The sequence below is a fragment of the Tachyglossus aculeatus genome, chromosome 5 (assembly GCF_015852505.1).
Source record: "Tachyglossus aculeatus isolate mTacAcu1 chromosome 5, mTacAcu1.pri, whole genome shotgun sequence".
Taxonomy (NCBI): Eukaryota; Metazoa; Chordata; class Mammalia; order Monotremata; family Tachyglossidae; genus Tachyglossus; species Tachyglossus aculeatus.
This window is the reverse complement of record NC_052070.1, coordinates 85554006-85579007: the sequence shown is the minus strand read 5'-3', so window position 1 is coordinate 85579007 and position 25002 is coordinate 85554006. Positions and strand designations below refer to the sequence as shown.

Here is a 25002-nt window from a genome sequence, read left to right as displayed (position 1 = left end):
GAAGCCCCGCCCAGAGCGTCCGCTGTCTCCGCCCATTGGCCCGAAGCCCCGCCCACGGCGTCCAATGGCCACGCACCTAGCCCGTAGCCCCGCCCCCCGCGTCCTGCGGCCCCGCCCACTCTCCCGAAGCCCCGCCCGCCGGCTCCGCTGATTGGCCCGAAGCCCCTCCCACCCCGCCCGCCGGCTCCGCTGATTGGCCGGAAGCCCCGCCCGCGGCGCCCAATGGCCGCGCCCCTGCCCCTCAGCCCCGCCCCCTCGGAGGTCCCCGCGCGGAGCGGTGCGGAGAGGACCGCAGAGCGTTGCCCGCGGTAACCGCGCGCTCCGCGCTCCATCCTCCGCGCTCCGCCCTCCGCGCTCCGCCCCCCGCCCCCCGCCCCCGGACACAGCCCGGGGACCCCGCGGCCCGCAGCCCGAGCGCCGGGAAGGTAAGATCCGCGCCGCCCCGCAGCCCCCCGGGATCCCACACCCCGCTCACCTCCCATTCATTCAATCCCCTTTATTGAGCACTTACCGGGGGCCTTCCCACTCATTCCGTCCTCCTTATTGAGCACCTTCCGGACGCCTTCCCATTCATTCAGTCGTCACTTCCCAAGCGCTTAGTCCAGTGCCCTGCACACAGTAAGCGCTCAGTAAGGACGAATGAATGGATGAATCCTCCTTATTGAGCACTTTCCGGAGGCCTTCCCATTCATTCAGTCGTCGCTTCCCAAGCGCTTAGTCCAGTGCTCTGCACACAGAAAGCGCTCAATAAATACGACTGAATGAATGAATCCCCTTTATTGAGCACTTTCCGAAGGCCTTCCCAGTCATTCCATCCTCCTTATTGAGCACCTTCTGGAGGCCTCTCCATTCATTCAGTCGTCACTTCCCAAGCGCTTAGTCCCAGTGCTCTGCACACAGTAAGCGCTCAGTAAGGACGATTGAATGAATGAATGAATGAATGAATCCTCCTTATTGAGCACTTTCCGGAGGCCTTCCCATTCATTCAGTCATCACTTCCCAAGCGCTTAGTCCGCTGCTCTGCACACAGTAAGCGCTCAGTAAGGACGATTGAATGAATGAATGAATGAATCGTCTTTATTGAGCACTTTCCGGACGCCTTCCCAGTCATTCCATCCTCCTTATTGAGCACCTTCTGGAGGCCTTCCCATCCCATTCAGTCGTCACTTCCCACGCGCTTAGTCCCAGTGCTCTGCACACAGTATGCGCTCAGTAAGGACGATTGAATGAATGAATGAATCCTCCTTATTGAGCACTTTCCGGAGGCCTTCCCATTCATTCAGTCGTCACTTCCCAAGCGCTTAGTCCGCTGCTCTGCACACATTAAGCGCTAAGGACGATTGAATGAATGAATGAATGAATCGTCTTTATTGAGCACTTTCCGGACGCCTTCCCAGTCATTCATCCTCCTTATTGAGCACTTACCGGAGGCCTTCCCATTCATTCAATCGTCACTTCCCAAGCGCTTAGTCCAGTGCTCTGCACACAGTAAGCGCTAAGGACAATTGAATGAATCGTCTTTATTGAGCACTTACCGGAGGCCTTCCCAGTCATTCCATCCTCCTTATTGAGCACCTTCCGGAGGCCTCTCCATTCATTCAGTCGTCACTTCCCAAGCGCTTAGTCCCAGTGCTCTGCACACAGTAAGCGCTCAGTAAGGACGATTGTATGAATGAATGAATGAATCCTCCTTATTGAGCACTTTCCGGAGGCCTTCCCATTCATTCAGTCGTCACTTCCCAAGCGCTTAGTCCAGTGCTCTGCACACATTAAGTGCTAAGGACGATTGAATGAATGAATGAATGAATCGTCTTTATTGAGCACTTTCTGGACGCCTTCCCAGTCATTCCATCCTCCTTATTGAGCACCTTCCGGAGGCCTTCCCATCCATTCAGTCGTCACTTCCCACGCGCTTAGTCCCAGTGCTCTGCACACAGTATGCGCTCAGTAAGGACGATTGAATGAATGAATGAATCCTCCTTATTGAGCACTTTCCGGAGGCCTCTCCATTCATTCAGTCGTCACTTCCCAATCGCCTAGTCCAGTGCTCTGCACACAGTAAGCGCTCAGTAAGGACGATTGAATGAATGAATGAATGAATCCTCCTTATTGAGCACTTACCGGAGGCCTTCCCACTCTCTCAATCCTTTTTATTGAGCACTTTCCGGAGGCCTTCCCAGTCATTCAGTCGTCCTTATTGAGCGCTTACTGTGTGCGGAGCAGCGGTCCCGAGCGCTTAGTCCAGTGCTCTGCACACACTAAGCGCTCAATAAATACGGCTGAATGAATGAATGAATCGTCTTTATTGAGCACTTGCCGGAGGCCTTCCCATTCATTCAGTCGTCCTTATTGAGCACTTACCGGAGGCCTTCACATTCATTCAGTCGTCACTTCCCAATCGCTTAGTCCAGTGCTCTGCACACAGGAAGCGCTCAGTAAGGACGAATGAATGAATCCTCCTTATTGAGCACTTACTGGAGGCCTTCCCATTCATTCAATCCTCCTTATTGAGCACTTACTGTGTGCGGAGCAGCGGTCCCAAGCGCTTAGTCCAGTGCTCTGCACACAGTAAGTGCTCAGTAAAGACGATTGAATGAATGAATGAATTGTCTATATTGAGCACTCACCGGAGGCCTTCCCATTCCTTCAATCGTCCTTATTGAGCACTTTCCGGAGGCCTTCCCATTCATTCAATCGTCACTTCCCAAGCGCTTAGTCCAGTGCTCTGCACACAGAAAGCGCTCAGTAAAGATGATTGAATGAATGAATCGTCTTTATTGAGCACTTTCCGGAGGCCTTCCCAGTCATTCAGTCGTCACTTCCCAAGCGCTTAGTCCAGTGCTCTGCACACAGTAAGTGCTCAATACAATTGAATGAATGAATGAATCGTCTTTATTGAGCACTTACCGGAGGCCTTCCCATTCATTCAATCGTCTTTATTGAGCGCTTACTGTGTGCAGAGCACTGGACTAAACTGAGCCCCCCCCTTTCCTGTGCTCCTCCTCCCCATAATAATGATAATAATAATGGCATTTATTAAGCGCTTACTATGTGCAAAGCACTGTTCTAAGCGCTGGGGAGGTTACAATAATAATGGCATTTATTAAGCGCTTACTATGTGCAAAGCACTTTTCTAAGCGCTGGGGAGGTTACAGTAATAATGGCATTTATTAAGCGCTTACTATGTGCCAAGCACTGTTCTAAGCGCTGGGGAGGTTACAAGGTGATCAAGTTGTCCCACGGGGGGCTCACTGTCTTAATCCCCATTTGACAGATGAGGGAACTGAGGCCCAGAGAAGCGAAGTGACTTGCCCAAAGTCACCCAGCCGACAAGCGGAGGAGCCGGGATTTGAACCCACGACCTCTGACTCCAAAGCCCGGGCTCTTTCCACTGAGCCACGCTGCTTCCCCATCGCCCCCCTCTCCCTCCCCACAGCACTGGTCTATATTGGTACATAGTCATCACTCTATTCATTTTATTAATGATGTGGCTATAGCTATAATTCTATTTATTCTGCCGGTATTGACGCCTTTCAACTTGTTTTATTTTGCTGTCTGCCTCCCCCTTCTAGACTGTGAGCCCGCTGGTGGGTAGGGACCATCTGTATATGTTGCCGACTTATACTTCCCAAGCGCCTAGTACAGTGCTCCGCACACAGTCAGCGCTCAATAAATACGATTGAATGAATGAATGGTGTATTCATCACTCTATTTTATTAATGATGTGGCTATAGCTATAATTCTATTTATTCTGCTGGTATTGACACCTGTCTCCTTGTTTTGCTGTCAGCCTCCCCCTTCTAAGCTGTGAGCCCGCTGTTGGGTAGGGACTGTCTCTATATGTTGCCGACTTGGACTTCCCAAGCGCTTAGTACAGTGCTCTGCACACAGTCAGCGCTCAATAAATACGATTGAATGAATGAATGAGTGACTAAGCTGAGCCCCCCCTTTTCCTCTGCTCCTCCTCCCCATCGCCCCCCTCCCCCTCCCCACAGCACTGGTCTATATTGGTACATATTCATCACTCTATTTATTTTATTAATGATGTGGATATAGCTATAATTCTATTTATTCTGCTGGTATTGATGCCTGTCTACTTATTTTGCTGTCTGTCTCCCCCTTCTAGACTGGGAGCCCGTTGTTGGGTAGGGACTGTCTCTATATGTTGCCGACAACTTCCCAAGCGCTTAATCCAGTGCTCTGCACACAGTCAGCGCTCAATAAATACGATTGAATGAATGAATGGTGTATATTTGTACATATTTATCACTCTATTCATTTTATTAATGATGTGGATATAGCTATAATTCTATTTATTCTGCTGGTATTGACTCCTGTCTACTTGTTTTGCTGTCTGTCTCCCCCTTCTAAGCTGTGAGCCCGTTGTTGGGTAGGGACTGTCTCTATATGTTGCCAACTTATACTTCCCAAGCGCCTAGTACAGTGCTCTGCACACAGTCAGCGCTCAATAAATACGATTGAATGAATGAATGGTGTATATTTGTACATATTTATCACTCTATTCATTATATTAATCAATCAATCGTATTTATTGAGCGCTTACTTTATGCAGAGCCCTGTACTAGGCGCTTGGGAAGTACAAGATGTACATATTTATCACTCTATTTTATTAATGATGTGGCTATAGCTATAATTCTATTTATTCTGCTGGTATTGACGCCTGTCTACTTGTTTTGCTGTCCGTCTCCCCCTTCTAGACTGGGAGCCCGTTGTTGGGTAGGGACCGTCCCTTTATGTTGCCAACTTAACTTCCCAAGCGCTTAGTCCAGTGCTCTGCACACAGTCAGCGCTCAATAAATACGATTGAATGAATGGTGAATATTTGTACATATTTATCACTATTTTATTAATGCTGTGTATATAGCTATAATTCTATTTATTCTGCTGGCATTGACACCTGTCTACTTGTTTTGCTGTCCGTCTCCCCCTTCTAGACTGCGAGCCCGTTGTTGGGTAGGGACCGTCTCTATATGTTGCCGACTTATACTTCCTAAGCGCTTAGCACAGTGCTCTGCACACAGTAAGTGCTCAACAAATATGATTGAATGACCGAATGAATGAATCATCATCATCAGGGTATTCATTCGGCGCTTACTCTCTACTTCTAGACTGTGAGCCCACTGTTGGGTAGGGACCGTCTCTATATGTTGCCAACTTGGACTTCCCAAGCGCTTAGTGCAGTGCTCTGCACACAGTAAGCGCTCAATAAATATGATTGATTGATTGATTGATCGATTGATTGCCAAGCGCTGAGCAATTTTCCTGCCAGCTATTGTCTAGTCACCCAGGATCAGGGCCGGCCCCGGCTTTGGGCGCTGAGGGAGCGTGCAATCATCATAATGACAGTCCTACTGCCGCCATTGGTCTGCTGGGTGACCTTGGCCAAGTCACTTTACTTCTCTGGGCCTCAGTTTACCCCATCGGTAAAAGGGGTCGACGCAAGCTAATCAGGTTGTCCCACGTGGGGCTCGCCTTCTTCACCCCCATTTCACAGGTGAGGGAACTGAGGCAGAAAGAAGTGAAGCGACTTGCCCAGAGCGACACAGTGGACAAGCGGCGGAGTCAGAATTGGAACTCATGACCCTATAACAAAATATAACAAAACATATTAACAAAATATAACAAAACATATTAACAAAATATAACAAAACATATTAACAAAATAAATAGAATAGATATGTACAAGTAAAATAAATAGAGTAATAAATACATAGAAACATAGACTTGGCTATCCGCTATGCGCTTAGTACAGTCATTCATTCAATCATATTTACAGTGCTCTGCACACAGTAAGCGCTCAATAAATGCGATTGAATGAATGAACCGTGCTGCTTCTGTATTTGTTAAACGCTTACTCTGTGCCAAGCACTGTCCTAAGCGCTGGGGTCAGGTTGTCCCATGTGCGGCTCGCAGTCTTGATCCTCATTTTACGGACGAGGTAACTAAGGCACTGGGAAGTGAAGTGGCTTGCCCAGGGTCACACAGCAGACAAGTGTCAGAGTCAGGATTAGAACCCATGTCCTCCCAAGCCCATGGTCTTTCATTCACTCATTCAATCGTATTTATTGCGCGCTTACTGTGTGCAGAGCACTGTACTAAGCGCTTGGGAAGTCCAAGTTGGCAACATATAGAGACGGTCGCTCCCCAACAGCGGGCTCACAGTCTAGAAGGGGGAGACAGAGAACAAAACTAAACATATTAACAAAATAAAATAAATAGAATAGATATGTACAAGTAAAATAGAGTAATAAATACATAGAAACATATATACATATATATACAAAATAAAATAAATTCATTCATTCAATCGTATTTATTGATCACTTACTGAGTGCAGAGCACTGTACTAAGCGCTTGGGAAGTCCAAGTCAGCAACATATAGAGACGGTCCCTCCCCAACAGCGGGCTCACAGTCTAGAAGAGGGAGACAGGCGACAAAACATATTAACGAAATAAAATAAATTCATTCAATCGTATTTATTGAGGGCTTACTGAGTGCGGAGCACTGTACTAAGCGCTTGGGAAGTCCAAGTCGGCAACATATAGAGCCGGTCCCTCCCCAACAGCGGGCTCCCAGTCTAGAAGGGGGAGACAGGTGACAAAACATATCAACAAAATAAAATAAATTCATTCAATCGTATTTATTGAGCACTTGCTGAGTGCAGAGCACTGTACTAAGCGCTTGGGAAGTCCAAGTTGGCAACATATAGAGTCTCGCCACTAAACCACAGTGATTCCCTAGCCACTTTGCTTCCCTTAGTGCCCGGAAAACGGGGTCAGCCTCATCGTAGGAGGGCAGGCCAGGGCAAAGATAATCAATCAACCAATCAATCGTATTTATTGAGCGCTTACTGTGTGCAGAGCACTGTACTAAGCGCTTGGGAAGTACAAGTTGGCAACATATAGAGACAGTCCCTACCCAACAGTGGGCTCACAGTCTAAAAGATAACAGTTGAAGACCCCCAAATTCTGGGCATGCAGCTGAGGGGACCAGCTCTCCAGGACCGCCAGACCATCCTGAAGCGGAGAAGCAGCACATCCTGATGGAAATAATAATAATGATGGCATTTATTAAGCGCTTACTATGTGCAAAGCACTGTTCTAAGCGCTGGGGAGCTTACAAGGTGATCAGGTTGTCCCACGGGGGGCTCACAGTCTTCACCCCCATTTTACAGATGAGGGAACTGAGGCCCAGAGAAGTTGTGACTTGCCCAAAGTCCCACAGCTGACAATTGGCAGAGCCGGGATTTGAACCCCTGACCTCTGGCTCCAAAGCCCGGGCTCTTTCCACTGAGCCATTCTGGCCCGGGCTTGGGAGTCAGAGGTCGTGGGTTCGAATCCCGGCCCGGCCCCATGTCTGCTGTGTGACCGTGGGCAAGTCACTTCACTTCTCTGGGCCTCAGTTGCCTCATCTGGACAATGGGGATCAAGTTTGTGAACCCCATGAGGGACACGGACTGTGTCCAACCTGAGTACCTCGTATCTACCCCGGCGCATAGAACAATCAATCAATCAATCGTATTTATTGAGCGCTTACTGTGTGCAGAGCACTGTACTAAGCGCTTGGGAAGTACAGTGTTTGGCACGTAGTAAGCCTTCTCTGTGCCTCAGTTACCTCACCTGCAAAATGGGGATTAAGACTCTGAGCCCCCCGTGGGACAACCTGATCACCTTGTATCCGCCTCAGCGCTTAGAACAGTGCTTTGCACATAGTAAGCGCTTAATATGAGAAGCAGCGTGACTCAGTGGAAAGAGCCTGGGCTTGGGAGCCAAAGGTCGTGGGTTCTAATCCCGGCTCCGCCACTTGTCAGCTGTGGGACCGTGGGCAAGTCACTTCATTTCTCTGTGCCTCAGTGACCTCATCTGTAAAATGGGGGTTAAGACTGTGAGCCCCACGTGGGACAACCTGATCACCTTGTATCTCCCCCAGCGCTTAGAACAGTGCTCGGCACATAGTAAGCGCTTAACAAATACCATCATTATTATTATTATGATTAATAAATGCCAACCTGATCATCTTGTATCCGCCTCAGCGCTTAGAACAGTGCTTTGCGCATAGTAAGCGCTTAATAAACGCCATTATTATTATAGTGAGCGTTTTACAAATACCACAATGATGATTATTATTATTATCCACCTGCCACGGCGCCCAGCGCAAACACGGATGGGGTACCACCTCAATCGTTTCCTAAGCGCTTAACAAATACCATCATTATTATTATTAATAATAAATGCCAACCTGATCACCTTGTATCATCAGCAATTGTATTTATTGAGCGCTTACTGTGTGCAGAGCACTGTACTAAGCACTTGGGAAGTACAAGTTGGCAACATATAGAGACAGTCCTACCCAATAGTGGGCTCACAGTCTAAAAGGGGGAGACAGAGAACAAAACCAAACATAATAACAAAGTAAAATAAATAGAATAGATATGTACAAGTAAAATAAATAAATAAATAGAGTGATAAATATGTACAAACATATATACATATATACAGGTGCTGTGGGGAAGGGAATTGCCACCGTGCCCAGCGCAAACACGGATGGGGTACTGCCTCAATCATTTCCTAAGCGCTTTACAAATACCATCATTATTATTATTATTATTAGTAAATGCCAACCTGGTCACCTTGTATCCGCCTCAGCGCTTAGAACAGTGCTTTGCACATAGTAAGCGCTTAATAAGCGCCATTATTATTATAGTGAGCATTTTACAAATACCGCAATGATTATTATTATTATTATTATCCACCTGCCACCGCGCCCAGCGCAAACACGGATGGGGTACCGCCTCAATCGTTTCCTAAGCGCTTAACAGATACCATCGTCATTATTATTATTATTATTAATAAATGCCAACCTGATCACCTTGTATCCGCCTCAGCGCTTAGAACAGTGCTTTGCACATAGTAAGCGCTTAATAAACGCCATTATCATTATAGTGAGTGTTTTACAAATACCGTGATGATGATGATTATTATTATCCACCTGCCAGCGCAAACACGGATGGGGTACCACCTCAATCGTTTCCTAAGCACTTAACAAATACCATCATCATCATCATCATCATTATTATTAATAATAATAATAATAATAAATGCCAACCTGATCACCTTGTATCCGCCTCAGCACTTAGAACAATGCTTTGCACATAGTAAGCGCTTAATAAACTCCATTATTATTATAGTGAGCGTTTTACAAATACCGCAATGATGATCATTATTATTATTATTATTATCCAACTGCCACCGCGCCCAGCGCAAACACGGATGGGGTACCACCTCAGTCGTTTCCTAAGCACTTAACAAATACCATCATCATCATTATTATTATTATTATTATTATAATAAATGCCAACCTGATCACCTTGTATCCACCTCAGCGCTTAGAACAGTGCTTTGCACATAGTAAGCGCTTAATAAACGCCATTATTATTATAGTGAGCGTTTTACAAATACCGCAATGATGATGATTATTATTATTATTATTATCCACCTGCCACCGCGCCCAGCGCAAACACGGATGGGGTGCCGCCTCAGTCTTTTCCTCCGCTTTCTGCATGCCGCAATACACACATGCCGGACTCTAAACTGCAAATGTCTCACGGCATGCTTCCCTCTCAGACAGTCAGGCAATGCACTGTAGCATGCGCTGATAAAGGCCAGGGCCTGCTGGAGATATTTTGGCTTTTTTCTTCAAGGAAGATGTTCTGGTGTGGGGGGCGGGAGGGTCCCCAGGAAAGTTGGAGAGAGTGGAAACTTCCTGGGGTTAAAACAACAACAACAGGGGAGCCAAGCGTGAGTTCCAGGGAACCTCAAGGTCTCCGGGATCCAGCGGAAGGAAACCAAACCTAAATGTGGAAACCCGAAGCAGCAGAGACAGGAGGGCAGTTCTTGGAGGAGGATTTTTTTTTTTGAAATGGGAAATGAAAGAAAAGATCTGTGTATTTACCCGGGGCAAAGGCAATTCCCTGGAGGAGGAGTGGGTGTGATCAGTGATGGAGTGTGTGAGGGGGCTTCTGACAGACAGCCGGTGGGAGCTACTGTGGCACTGCATGGGAGAAGAGTGTTTGATTAACGATGGGGGGGATGAGGGTGGAGGAAGAGAAAAGCTACAGGCCCAGTGGGGAAGAATCCAGCCGCTCGGTACCATATACTAATCCCTGTAACACCTTGTATTTATCTACCCAGCGCCTTTCTTCTGTGCTTCGCAAAGCACGTTTTCCACATTATGTCATGTATTTCTTTTGCGCCCATTATATTCCTGACAGTGAGAAGGGACTAGGGATTAGCCTCTCTACAGATGGGGAAACTGATGCGGCGAACAAAGTCATTTGTTCAATAGCACAGACCCAATCAGCAACAAACCTGCCTATTGAAGCTAGGAGTCCTGGATTCTAGCCCATTCTCCGTACCTTGTAAATGACATTATTTCTCTCTGCATAGAGATGAGGGTTTAATGGGACCTAGGGGAAAGGAAAACATCAGAGCCTATGAAAGCAGGATGTCTGTAGAAGTAGTTGAAGGGAAAGAGAAGACTTCAGGTTTAAGATCGGGCTCATTGTATTATACTTGTAAATAGCATTTCAGGGTGCCGAATATTCATTCATTCAGTGGTATTGAGCACTTACTGTGTGCAGAACACTGTACTAAGCACTTGGGAAAGTATAGTACAACAATAAACAGTGACATTCCCTGTCCACAGTAAGTGCTGGGGGGCTGGTGGATGGGGTGGGGGCAAAGAGAGCAAGTCAGGGTGATGCAGAAGGGAATGGGAGATGAGGAAAGGTGGGGCTTAGTCTGGGAAGCCCTCTGGGAGGAGATGTGCCCTCAGTAAGGCTTGGAAAGGGGGCAGAATAATTGTCTGTCGGAGTAGAGGAGGGAGGGTATTCCAGGCCAGAGGCAGGACGTGGGCCAGGGGTCAGCAGCGGCGAGACAGGAAAGATCGAGGCACGGTGAGAAAGTTAGCACAGATGAGCAGAGCAAAGTGTGTAGGCTGGGTTGTAGAGGAGAAAAGGGCGGTGAAAAGGGCGGTGAAATAGGAGGGGACAAGGTTATGGACTGTTTTAAAGCCGAGGATGAGGAATTTTTGTTTGATTCAGGGGTGGATGGCCAACCAAGGGAGTTTTTGGAGAAAAGGGGTGACATGTCCTCAGTGTTTTTGTAGAAAAAAGATCCAGGCAGCAGAGTGAAGTGTGGACTGGAATGGGGAGAGACCGGAGGCTGGGAGGTCAGCAAGGAGGCTGATGCAGTAATGCAGGCAGAATAGGATGAGTGATAGTATTAACGTGGTGGCAGTTTGGATGGAGAGGAAAAGGGCGGATTTTAGCGATGTCTTGAAGGGGGGACCGGCCCGATTTGGTGACCGACTGACCATTAGATCATCATCATCATCATCAATCGTATTTATTGAGCGCTTACTGTGTGCAGAGCACTGTACTAAGCGCTTGGGAAGCACAAGTTGGCAACATATAGAGATGGTCCCTACCCAACAGTGGGCTCACAGTCTAAAAGGAATCATATACACAACATACTCCCTGTACTCCTAATATCACGCATGTGTTTGTATGTCTCCGTGGACTTGCAGAGTGCGCTTCTAAGTAAATAAGCATGTGATGGGGTGTGAATGCGTGTGCGAGGCTGGATGAAGGTGAGAGTGGAGGAACCGTGCTCTGAGGGTTCAGAGAGAGAGGGTGGTGTCTGTGTGCCGTTGACGGAGAAGGGGGCAATGGTGAGAGGGAGAATATGTGCGGACTTCCGACTCACCTTACCTGTAGAGAGAGTGCCTGATTCAAGACTCTTAATAATTAGCAGTTACTCTGGGACCTCTGCCCCCGAGACTCCCTGCTCCCTCTGTTGCCACCAGTCATCCTGTCCCCCTCCGCTCCATCACAGTTGCCTCCGGGTCAGAAATAGCCAGGGCAGGGTCAAGAGGGTGGCAATTGCCAACACCAGGGAGAAAAGGACAAGTGAGCCTTGGCCTGCACCAGAGCCTCAATACGTTCCTGTCATCGGTAAGCGCTCTGCACACAGTAAGCGCTCAATAAATACAATTGATTGATTAGAACAGGATTCCTCCCCCCACCACCAACCATGACAGACACACACAGAAACTATGAGGTTGTGCTCCTCTAACTGCAGCCCACCTGTTCCAAGTGGCCCCCGCGGGCACTAGCTTTTCGGTATCGGACAGAGAGAGCAGAAGGGGGACTCATTGGACATTGCAGTCAGCCCCCTGGTTCCAAATTTCAAGGTAATAATAATAATAATAATGATGGCATTTGTTAAGTGCTTACTATGTACAAAGCACTGTTCTAAGCGCCGGGGAGGATACAAGGTTGTCCCACTTGGGGCTTACAGTCTTTATCCCCTTTTTACAGATGAGGTAACTGAGGCACAGAGAAGTGACTTGCCCAAAGTCACCCAGCTGACAAGTGGCAGAGGCAGGATTTGAACCCACAGTCTCTGGCTCCCGAGCCCGTGCTCTTCCCACCGAGCCACGCTTGATTCGGGAGGGGCTCAGTAGCCTTGTCGCAGTGTTCAGCCCTCCTAATTAAGAGGAAGAGGAGGATGAGGAGGAGTAGCAGCAGCACTACTTACTGCGCTGCGCTCCCTCTTGTTGCAGTGTTCTCTACTGGGTGCTTGTGAAGCACAGAATTAAAAAAAAAAAACCGGTGTGCTCCCTGCAACAAGGAGTCTACACTCTAAAGAAGGAGTCCGGCGTAAAAATAGTTGAAACTAGAATAAATGTGCCAAATCTAGCTTTAGTCCTTCACTGAATCTCTAAGGAGTGAGCTGAAGTGGAGTTGAGCAGGCACGATTCCCTCTTCCAGCTGCTCAGCACTTCTCTCCGTCTTCTCGCCACAGGCAGGACCCAAAGGGTCACCTCAAAAATTGCCGCAAACAAACAGGGAACTGAGCTGTCTAGTGGTTGGAGTTCGGCGGGAGGGGAGGAAGGGGATCGGATTCCTACCTAACCCTGCGAGTTAGAAGGACCGGGGTTCAAATCCCAGCTCTGCTGGTTGACCTCGGATAAGTCATGTAACTTCTCCGTGCCTCAGTTACCCCATCTATACATTGGGGATTAAGACTGAACCCCATTTGCGACATGGACTGTGTCCAGCACGATTAGCCTGATTCTACCCCAGGGCTTAGAATGGTGTCTGAGACATAGAAGGTGTTTAAGAAATACCGTAAAAAAACCTTTCGTTTGGGTCAGCTGTGTCTGAAATAAGAGGCATCCCTTCCGTTCCAGGCCTCTGTGCCTGAGAGTCGGCGAAGCAGTAAACTGATGGTGCCTGCTAGAGTCTGTCACGGTCTGGATGGGCATCCGGCCAGTTTCCTCCCATGTTTAGCTCTGCCGTCGCACCTCTGGGGTCAACCTGCTATTTCTGTCCTGGACCTCTGGCGACCCAGCTCATTCCTGGCCCCGATGTCCCCTGGATACCGCAGCCCTGTCTAAAGGGCCATAGTTTAATCCATTCTATTTTTTCTCCCTCTTTCAAATAAACAAACCCTAAGCTAAGAATGGCCCGAACTAACTTCCTTTGGGATTCAAGTGGTATTTGAGTCCAAATCCCAAGAGGTGAAAGACCATGGATGAATTCCACCCCCTATTTGGGGAGGGGAGGGAGGGGGAGAAAAAGAGAGAGAGACAAAGAGAGTTTAGCCAACAGCCATTCCTAACTGCTCAAATCAATCGGGAGAGGTGATTTTCTTTTTTTCTTTTAAAAAGTGATCTGCCAAGCTGGAGTCTGAGTAGGCGTAATGTGGGTGGAGTCCAGCACCTGGCACAAAAGCAGTGAAAAGGATGTTCTATCTAAATCGCCAATAGAGTCGCTTCAGTGTCCATTAAATACCCTGGTCCAAGATATTTGCCATAAAGGAAGATTGATTGCTAGGACCATGAGACAAAGACACACACACACTACACAGGCACGTGCGTACCCTCACCCCTACACTGTCACATTCATTCACAAATGCATCACTTTTGCTTGCAGTCAAGAACAGTGATTTCATCATCTTCATTAGTATTTATTGAACACTGTACTGGATGCTTGGGAACACGTAATCTATTGCTTGGAAGATCCCTACCTCAAGGAGTTTCTAATCTACTGGGAAATATTGTGCATACTACCTTCGTCCGCCAATGTGAATCGGAGGGAAAACATAAAAAACAGCCGATAAAATGAATAAATCAATGAATAAATATACAACCAATATACTCATAAGGGTGGTTGATGGGATGACCTGACCAAGGAGATGAGGATGTGATGGAGAATGCTTCCACAAAGATTTTTTTTTTTTTTAGGAGAGGGAAAGGATGGGATCTGATGGATTAAGGTGTGGGGAGGGGCAAGGGAGAAGCACTGCAAATGGTCTGAGGCCCATAGTGGCCTGAGCAAGCCTGATTTAGCAACCCACCCCAGGTCACCCCAGCATCATCAATTGTATTTATTGAGCGCTTACTGTGTGCAGAGCACTGTACTAAGCGCTTGGGAAGTACAAGTTTGCAACATGTAGAGACAGTCCCTACCCAACAGTGGGCTCACAGTCTAAAACTGTGCAGACACACTGGCACTCTCACAAACAACTTGGCTCCATCATGGCCTCACGTACACAAAATGCCTCGGCTCCATTCCTGTGCTATGCCATTTAACAGAACTCATTCTCAGAACACCCAAGCCCGAGGAAATCAGCATCCCTACGCTCGGGCCTATACGGTCAGAGCTGTGCACTTGACCACTGTAAGCCTGTTAGCTTCTAGAGCACCTGGATTCTCCTTACTGCTGCATACCCATCCCAGATACAACACCCTCCTCTTGGCACCTTGGAATGCTAAATCAGTCTCAACTTGCTCTACTCCCACCCACCTCCTTAGTCATTATTCGCTGGCAACATTGGGAGAGTGGGTGTAAGGCAGGCAAACATTGTATTCTTGCTGAAAGAAGAGGGAGAGAGGGAGAGGTACAAGGGAGAGAAAATCATCAGGGAGAGATGTGTGGCCTGAGGACCCAGAGCAGCTACTGTGCAAAGTCCTTCCTCTCTTCCTCACCTACTTTGTGTCGCTTCTTCTACCCCCAGAGTCCTTCCCCCAACCCCTAGTGACCACCGCTGCTGTCTGATCCCCTGCCTGGCAGGGTTCATTCGTGCGCTAAGCATTTGCCCTCGCTTGGCTCAAGGCCTGGGGGTGATTGCACCACTCACCCCCACTTCCTCCAACCCAATATGTGTCGTTAGCACATTCCCCTCTGCCCCACCACTCCCCGGGACTTGCCCATCACCGTAGACGGAAACTTGCTTCACAGGTGTCAGTGGGGTGAAGGCATCACGGGGCCTTCTTCGCTCAGAAGCAAGAGGGGAGACTTGAACCCAGTTCTGGAGAGGGGTTTTGCTCAGACTCTGAGGTCCCGTCCACGTTGGCCTTTCCACTTTGACCAGTGAGCTCTGGGGCAGGACCGAAGCGGTGAGAAAACCTCCTGCACTGGCAGTACCAGAAAGCCTGGCCAGTGGAAAGAAGGAAAAAGAAGGGATGAGCTTGGGAAGAGGGAGGGAAGGGTTGGCCTGGAAAGAGGAAGGAGAGGTGAACCTGGGAAGATTCAGCTGTCAATTCTCTGATGCCCTGGAAAGACATGTTATGTCACATGGCTTATCCAAGATCCCAAGAGAGAAGAAGGGTTCTCTTCTTCTGCTAACTCAGCTCCTTAGGGGTAAGGATCATATCTACCAACTCTGTCGTAGTAGGTGCTCAATAAATATGATCGATCAGTTGATTGATTTGATAAAGTGGAGCCTTGGGGATCCTACTCAAGGAAAGGGAAACAGGTCAGAGGGGGCCCAATTGGTCAGTTAGTCAATCAATCAATCAATCAATCGTATTTATTGAGCGCTTACTATGTGCAGAGCACTGTACTAAGCGCTTGGGAAGTACAAATTGGCATCACATAGAGACAGTCCCTACCCGATAGTGGGCTCACAGTCTAAAAGGGGGAGACAGAGAACAGAACCAAACATACCAACAAAATAAAATAAGTAGGATAGAAATGTACAAGTAAAATAAATAAATAAATAAATAAACAGAGTAATAAATATGTACAACCATATATACATATATACAGGTGCTGTGGGGAGGGGAAGGCGGTAAGGCGGGGGGATGGAGAGGGGGACGAGGGGGAGAGGAAAGAAGGGGACTTCTTAGTCAGGACTCCCCCGGCTGGGACATTGCGTGGGAGCTGAAAAGAGGCTCAGGGGTGGAGACGAGGGGCATTTCTCATTCCAGGAACAAGGATCTGGATTTCAGGAGCTGACCTTGAGCTGACCTTGCAGCATCAGGCAGAGCTAACAGACCGTGACTGGAGTCTTTCTGCATCACCGGCCAGGCTTGTTTACACATTGGAGCAGGGGAAGAAAAAGAGCAGCCTGGCGCAGTCCGTCGTTGGCCTCCTTCTCTCTAGCTTACAGTTCCAGGCTACATTGAGGTACTGGAAGTACAAGTCCTGGTTAAAGTGTAAGCCCCTTAAGGGCAGGGGCTGTGTCTTTTCCTACTGGTGAACATCCCAAATACATAGCAGTACCATGCTCCATACACAGGCGCTCAGTAAGTTCCGTTGAGCATGGTTTAATGGAAAGAGCTTGAGAGTCGCTTAGTACAGTGCTCTGCACACAGTAAGCGCTCAATAAATACGATTGATTGATTGAGAGTCAGAGGACGTGGATTCTAATCCCAGCTCCGCCACTTGTCAGCTGGGTGACTTTGGGTAAGTCACCTAACTTCTCTATGCCTCAGTTACCTCCTCTGTAAAATGGGGATTAAGACTCTGAGCCCCACGTGGGACAACCTAATTACCTTGTACCTACCCCAGCGCTTGGAACAGTGCTTGGCAAATAGTCAGCGCTTAACAAATACTATTATTTGTTGTTATTATTTTTATTATTACCACTGATTGATCTGAGGGACAGGGACTTGCAAATCCAGGCACAAAAAAAACAGCTACTTTTAAGGATGGAGCTCAATGTAACTACACTCCCAATGCTTGGCAAATAGTAAGCACTTAACAAATACTATTACTTGTTGTTATTATTTTTATTATTACCATTGATCTGAGGGACAGGGACCTGCAAATCCAGGCACAAAAAAAACAGCTACTTTTAAGGATGGAGCTCAGTGTAACTACACTCCCAAAACTCTGGCATTGCCAAGTCGTCTAGAAACATCTTTCCGTTAAAGGGATTTCTCCCTGAGCTGGAGGAAAGAAAATGGAGAGGATCAGCATGGTCTGGGGGGAGCTAGTTAGATAAACTCACACTTATGGCCCTCCCAGCCTCAGTGCTGTGGACGCCACCAACTGCATCATCTAAAAGGAAACCGTGCCGTGGAGGTTGGAGTCAGGCCCTGGGGTGGGTGAGGAATGCTCCCCAATCCTGCAGAGGCAGCCTGCTCTCTGCAGATCAGATTTCTCCTGCCCCTGTGCCTCAGTGGCACCACTGACCAACTGGGCGACAGGCAGGTGTGGAAAGGAGAGTGGAAGAGGTGGTTCTCTTTCTTCTCTCTTCCTCTGCACCTGCTCACTAAGGTGAGCCCTCAGCCCCAGGCGGCCCCCGGTAGGATCTCACCACCGCACTCCCTCTGCCCCTGCCTAAGATGCAGCTGCGCCTGATTCCAGAATTTCCACTTTAACAGACTGGCTGAGCCCTGGGAGGGTTGCGGGGGTGGCGGGGGTGTGCTGCTTTCTCCTGAGCTTAGGATCCCCTTGAACCAATCAAATACAGCTCACCTTCAGCCCTGAACAATAATACCATATGGCGTTATTACCGGCTTTTCTCCCGGGAGTACAGAATGTTTCACATTGCAGCCGGACAGACAAGCACCCGCTCTTTGGCTGCTGCCCAGAGTCTGAAGGAAACAGGGCTGAGGGGAGACAAGTCAAGCAGCAGGCCTGACGGAGGCCTTAGCAAGTCTGCCCTTCCTTCCTCTTCCCTCTCTATTGTCCCTCTCTGAAATGGGTATGAGAGAGAGAGCACATATGTGTGTGTGTGTTTTGTCAGAGTTTGAGTTCTCTTAGCCCAGTAATGTGGATAAAAGCAGAAGAAAGTGATGGAGGCGAGGGAGAGAAGACCTAGCATTGGTGAGTGAGGACGGGGCTCCTATTTGGCAGGTTGGTGAAAATTCCTGCACCCTATCTTCAAGGCTGCTTTACAAATAAAGGATCTGAGCAAACAGCTGATAAAGAGCCTGTGTTCTCCCAGCCTCTGCTTCTACTCCAGTTAAAGAGTCTTTGAACCTTTTAAATCAGTCCCATCCAGTCATACATAGTCTGGCGCCTCCTAACATAATCCTAAACACTTTTTTCGGATTAAAACTTTTTCCTTCAGGGATTACGGAAACTTTGCTGCCATGAAAACCCCTTCCATGTTTGCTGTCTTGCTCCCCTGCTTCTCTGTCACCACTTTTTGATTTGTCTGAGCCTGTCAGACTCTTGCAATCTTTTTTCTATATTTGTTAAACACTATGTGCCAGGCACTGTTCTAAGCACTAGGGTAGATATAAAATAATGAGGTTGGGCACAGTCCCTGTCCCACATGGAGCTCACAATCTTAATCCCCATTTTATAGATGAGGTAACTGAGGCACAGAGAAGTGAAGTGACTTGCCCAGGGTCACACGGCAGACAAATGGGACCATACTTTCCATACCCACAGATTTGCTTCCTTGACCCGTCCGCTTAGTGATTCTATTGATTCTTAGTGATTCTGTCTCCCCCTTCTAGACTGTGAGCCCATTGTTGGGCAGGGACCGTCTCTATATGATGCCGACTTGTACTTCCCAAGCGCTTAGTACAGTGCTCTGCACACAGTAAGCGCTCAATACGATTGAATGAATGAATGAATTGACCCTTCTAGGTGTTCTCATTCCGCCTGACAACAAACGAGGGACAACTGAGAGGAGAGTGACTTGGTGACTGGGTCACTCAAGTCTTGAATCTCATTCACAGGTGTCAATCACCCCAACCCAGCCAATGGGGGTCAAGCAGACCATCAGATGGATTTTGGTCCTGCTGATGCCCCTTTCGGTCCCGGGAATTCTGGACAGCTGATGAGTCTGTGGAAGGTTTTTCCAGGCATCGTCCCCCTGGGAGAAGGTGGGCCCATGAATCTTGGCCTGGAACTTCTTTCCAGCCGGTTCTGAGAAACCCACGGTCCCCTCTTGCTGTGCAACATGTGAGGGAACATTTATCTCATCAGAGTGGGCAAGCGGTCGATGGTTTTCTGGGAAGGGGACCCTTTTATTCTCTCTCCCATTCGCACATCCAAAATGGGAAAGTCTCCGGATGTCAAGCAGCGATACACACCCACGTGGGGCAAGCCGACACCGGGGAAGAAATTCCCAGACACGAGACAGATGATATCCCGTCTGTTGGGTCTGTGCAGCCACGCAGGTGGTACGGGACCAGAGGAGGCGGGGAAGACTATTAATGGGGGCAACCATGCAGGGAGGTCCCGAACCTCAAATGCAGAGGAGGGTTCCCGGAGCTTTGCCTGTTGTCGCTGGTGGTGGAATCTGCCAGAGCCAACCCTCCTGTGGGATTCTGGCAGGCCCTTCCCTGGGATTCTGCCAACCCAGCCAGCTTTCCTCTCTGCCTTCTGATAAACTCACCCAGCCCCGAGAGGAGGGGGTTGGGACAGCTTTCCTGGCCTGGACAAGATCATCATCAATCGTATTTACTGAGCGCTTACTATGTGCAGAGCACTGTACTAAGCGCTTGGGAAGTACAAATTGGCAACATATAGAGACAGTCCCTACCCAACAGTGGGCTCACAGTCTAAAAGACAAGATAGTCCCAAGACTCCTGTGCTCATTCAGGGCAAACCCCTGGGAATGTGGGGATGCTAAGCTGTGGAGGCAAGTGGCAAGGCGGAAGGAGCAGAGAGCAAGGGACCTGTTCTTCCTAGCTAAAATAATAATAATGATAATATTTGTTAAGTTCTTACTCTGTGTTAAGCATTGTTCTAAGCACTGGGGTCTGTACAGCCAATCAGGTTAGACACAGTCCCTGTCCCACACAGGGCTCACAGTCTTAATCCCCATTTTATAGATGGGTTAACTGAGGCACGGAGAAGTTAAGTGACTTGCTCAAGGTCACACAGCAGACAAGTGGCAGAGCTGGGATTAGAACCCAGGTCCTCTGCCCTATCCATTAGGCCATGCTGCTCCAGAACTGGCTCCCTAGCAGTCGGTATCTCTGGGTCCTGTCACTGGCGCTCTGTCAAGCAGCAATCTTGGACAGAAAAATAAAGGGAAAGGAAAAACTTCTACCTGTAAGACCAAGTCCGGATTGGTCCGGCCTTCCCTCAGGATGCAGGGGGAGGCCAAAGAGAAGAATGAACCTCACAAGTCCCGAATGCCAAGTTGCCTGGCACAATGCCTGGCATAACCAGGAAAGTCTAGTCTGCTGTGTGACCTTGGGCAAGTCTCTTAACTTCCCTGCATCTGTTACCTTATCTGTAAAATGTGAGCCCCATATGGGATAGAGACTGTGTCCCACCGGATAAACTTGTGTCTATCTCTGCATTTAGTACAGTGCCTGGCACATAGTAAGTGCTTAACAAATCCCACCTTCCTTGCATTCCTGAGATTACAACCAGGGGACCATTGATGATGATGGTATTTATTAAATGCTTAGTATGTTTCCAGCACTGTTCTAAGTTCTGGGATTGATGCAAGGTAATCACATTGGATTAAGTCCCCGTCCCACATGGGGCTGAGTCTAAGTAGGAGGGAGGACAGGTACTGAATCCCCATTTTACAGATGAGGAAACTGAGGCCCAGAGAAGTTAAACGGCTTGCCCAAGGTCACACAGGCAAGTGGCAGAATGAGGATTAGAACCCAGGTCTGTGCTCTTTCCACTAGGCCAAGCTTTCCTCCGGACCAGATCTCCAGACCTTTGCTCTTGAGCTATTTTTCTAGCAGGGAGCAGTCTGGGAGAGTCATAAAATTCTTGGGCTAGACTGAGCCTCACGCTCACCCAATCCATTCCCCTGTCCCCAGGCAGGGTTACACTTAAACCATCCCATGTAGAGATAATAATAATAATTGTGGTATTTAAGAGCTTACTATGTGCCAAGCACTGTTCTGAGCACTGGGGTAGATACAAGGTAATCACGTCGGACATAGTCCCTGTCCCACACGGGGCTCACAATCTTCATCCCCATTTTACAGAGGAAGTAACTGAGGCACAGACAGTGAATTGCCCAAGTTCACGCAGCAGACATGTGGCAGAGCCGGGATTAGAACCTACATCCTCTGAATCCCAGGCCCGTGCGCTTTCCACTGGGCCATACTGCTTCTCCACTCTCCTGCTTTTTCTTGGGACCGCCTCCTGAAATCAGTCCCCCCCATTTTCATGCTGCTCCTGTTTGATTCCTTGCATCATGGTGTGGGCCACTATCTGTGGGTTCCCTTTTCTGTGTTCTTGTGGTGTATTATTAGGGTGTGTTCATATGTATTTTCATATACGCACGTGTGTGCCTACGGATTTTTTTCTTATTGGCCATGGAACGGGAGAGCTTCAGAATCAAGAACTTCCTTTGAGTTCATTTTATCTGCTGTTGATTTGGACTAGGGAGAGGGAGGAAAAAGAAAACACAAAGAAAATCTCCCTTCCTCAGTATTGCAGAGAGGGAGTTTGTGGAGGTTGTACAGATGTATCTGGCTAGCTGCCACATCACAGAAAGCTATAGACGTGTCAGAGGATCTAATCCAGTGTGAAAAATCTCCTAATTGGCATTTAACAAGCAACACTCAGGGAGACCCTGCTTGCTTCTGCCCTCTAAGCACTCACACACTGCCCCACTTTTATCTCGGGACAAAAGTGGCAAGCTGGTCTGATGGTCCTGGCCAGGGGAGGGTACTTCATTCAATCGTATTTATTGAGCGTTCAGTATGTGCAAAGCACTGTACTACGCACTTGGCTTTCCCTCCCTCCCCTTGCTGCTTCCTGGTGGACCAAAGGCATGAGGCTAAATTCTTACTGGGATAATAGCTTAGAAGGAAGGCAGTGACTCTCCCGAATCAATCCGTTCATCAGTCAATCAATGGTATTAATCAAGAGCTTACTATGGGTGAAAGAACCGTGTTAAGCCCTTGAATAACTGAACACCGTGTAGGGGGCTGCCTGGCTCTTAGATTTCTCTGAGTTTGCCAGCCGTCGGGTACAGAATAATAATAATAATGATGATATTAAGTGTTTACTATGTGCCAGACACTGCACTAAGTGCTGCGGTATATACAAGCAAATAGAGGTGGACACAATCCCTTGTGGGGCGCACAGTTTCAATCCACGTTTTACAGACGAGGTAACTGAGGCCCAGAGAAGTGACTTGCCCAAAGTCACACAGCAGACAAGTGGCAGGGCCAGGTTTAGAACCCGTGACCTGGGCCTGACTCCTGTGCTGTATCCACTACACAATAATGCTTCCTACGAGGGTTCGGGAAAACCTCTGGGGTTTTCTATGTCTGTGGGGCTCGAGACTCACCCTTGGGAAGGGAACAGCCTGTCTAAACCTTACCGCGCTGACCGCTCTGCACAGCATTCTCACACACAGACACACAAACCCCCATCCCTCCCCACCCTGGGGGAGTTGAGGAGGAGCCACCCCACGTTCCCCCGGGACAGTCACTGACTTTTCCCTGGGTTCTTCCTTCACTCCGGCTTCATGAGCTGAGCAAGATGGGACATCTTGGGTGGGAAGCAAAAACCACGCCTGCATTCAGCTGTCACCCACCTCGGCATCAGCTGGCAACACAGCTGTGCCAGGAGTCAAAAATAGCGGGTTACGGGTGGGAGGCCTCTTCTCCTTCACACACCGTTTCTCCCCAGAAAGTGAGCCAGAGGTCTGCTAGGGGCAGGTCTCCAGGACGCCCTGACCAGGGTTGGAGAGTCGCCCCACGCCCACAAATGCCACCTTCCAGCCAACTCTCTCACTCTTCGTCCCCTCCCAAACTGTTGTTGCCAGTGCCTGGTACCCAGCATGGCTAAGCTGCTCACAGGAGCGATGTGAGGGAGGGACGTGCCAACGTGTGGACGTCTGGTTTTCCTCCCGCCCTGGTGGGCCCGACCCAGTACTAATGGGAAAACAGTGGAGAGGCTTAAGCTCTCGCTCGACATGGGCCTCGAAGGTCTCATCCAAATTGCTCCCCACCCGCTCAGCTGACCTCCTTTGTGAGGCTCTGAAAGAGGCAAGGGGCACGTTTTTCTCTTGGCAGGAGCACAGCTCTGATTTTCCAGACAGAATTTCCAGCCTCAGGATTGAAAGTTTTGCTCTGGAGCTCAGATAGTAATTTCTCTTGCTTCTTTTCTTGCACCCTTCCAAGCACGGATGCCTGGATCGGCAGGGCCCCCTGTGGGGGCTGGGTCAGCACTGACCTCCCTGTAGTTGGGCAATAAGCGCTTAGTACAGTGCTCCGCACACAGTAAGTGCTCAAAAAATACGATTGAATGAGTGAAGATGGACAAGATCGAGGCATGGGGAAGAGAGAGGTGACTTCCCCAGGTCAAGGGGAGAGTTGGAGGGCAGGCTGGGATTAGCACGGGGCATTGCTGAAGGAGGAGCTGGGAATAGCGCTGTCATGGAAAGTCTCAGGGCCCAGGCCTGGGAAATATAGTGGACTTGGACTAAGCCAGAGACACAGGCAGCATCTCCCCTGAGACGTCAAGAATCAGAGCAGTGAAGAACCAAGAGCCCAAGGAGAAGAGCGGGCAGGGATGGACTAGAAAGCTCCTTTTCTGATGCTTTCCTGGTAACCTCATTTGGATGCGAAGGGGAAAGCGATTGCACGTTTATGCCTGTAATGCGGTCCAGTGGAAAGATCACAGGCTTGGGAGTCAAAGGACTTGGGTTCCAATTTCAGCTCCTCCGCTTGCTTGCAGGGTGACCTTAAGTTAGCCATTTAACTTCTTTGTGCTTCAGTTCCCTCATCTGTAAAATGGGGGCTCATTACCCATTCTCTTTCCCTCGCTTAAATGGTGAGCCTCGTGTGGGGCACGGACTGTGTCCAAACTGATTGTCTCGTATCTACCCCAGTGCTTGGTACAATGACTGGCACATAGTGCTTAACAAATACCACAGTTATTATTAATTGTTTGCAGGGTCCTGAGAGACGGGAGCCAGCAACCAGCAGGGTATATGGTTACATTGTACTGTAGCAAGCGCTTAGTTCAGTGCTTTGCACACAGTAAATGCTCAATAAATACGACAATGAATGAATGAATGGTGCACCCTCAACAGAGGGTAGGCCTGTTCCAACCCTCCTGGCTTGGGCTATTCCATCCCTGTGTCAGTCCGAATCTGGGTGGCGGAGAAGCGTTGAAGCTTGGTGCATTTTCAGGGGGAGGGACATTGATCAGGCCTCCTCAGACAAGGCTCCTGACAACAATTGTGCCCTGATTCCTTTCCAAAGCAGCGATTTAACAATCCCCCAGCTGTGTGTGGGGGAGGCAGAGGAAAGTCAAGAGCCCTCGTACTTCACGGAAACATTAGACTGTCATTCTTCCCCTTCCCTCCCTCCAACTGCCTCTCTTAAAATAGGGCTTTTGGAACCAGAGTTGTTTTCCAGACCATCTCCTTTAGATGTGAGGGGATGATTGAGCCCTCCCCTCCACCCCACAGCAGGGAGGGGGCCACGGTTAAACCTTCTTTCTTGGGTCTGCCACCCCAGCTAGGAAATCAATCAAGGGTGAGAGTTTTAGGCAGGTTAAAAAAAAAAAAAAAATCAAACCAGCAGGCTGCAGGGGCTGGTGCCCGCCTGCATACTGCCAGCCATGCCAGACAAGACACCTGTCATTCTCCTCCTCCTTTAGCTCATTAATAATAATGATAGCATTTATTAAGCGCTTACTCTGTGCAAATCACTGTTCTAAGCGCTAGGGAGGTTACGAGGTGATCAGGTTGTCCCACGGGGGGCTCAGAGTCTTCATCCCCATT

General features: G+C 48.7%; 1 protein-coding gene across 1 annotated transcript in view; it reads left to right on the top strand.

Annotated features, from left to right (window-relative positions):
- The first annotated feature begins 382 nt into the window (after positions 1–382).
- LZTS1 (leucine zipper tumor suppressor 1) overlaps positions 383–25002 on the top strand; it is a 63720-nt gene continuing 39100 nt past the window's right edge. The window contains exon 1 of the mRNA XM_038747518.1: positions 383–425. The gene's annotated coding sequence lies outside the window, so the exon portion shown is untranslated. The remainder of the gene's footprint in view (positions 426–25002) is intronic.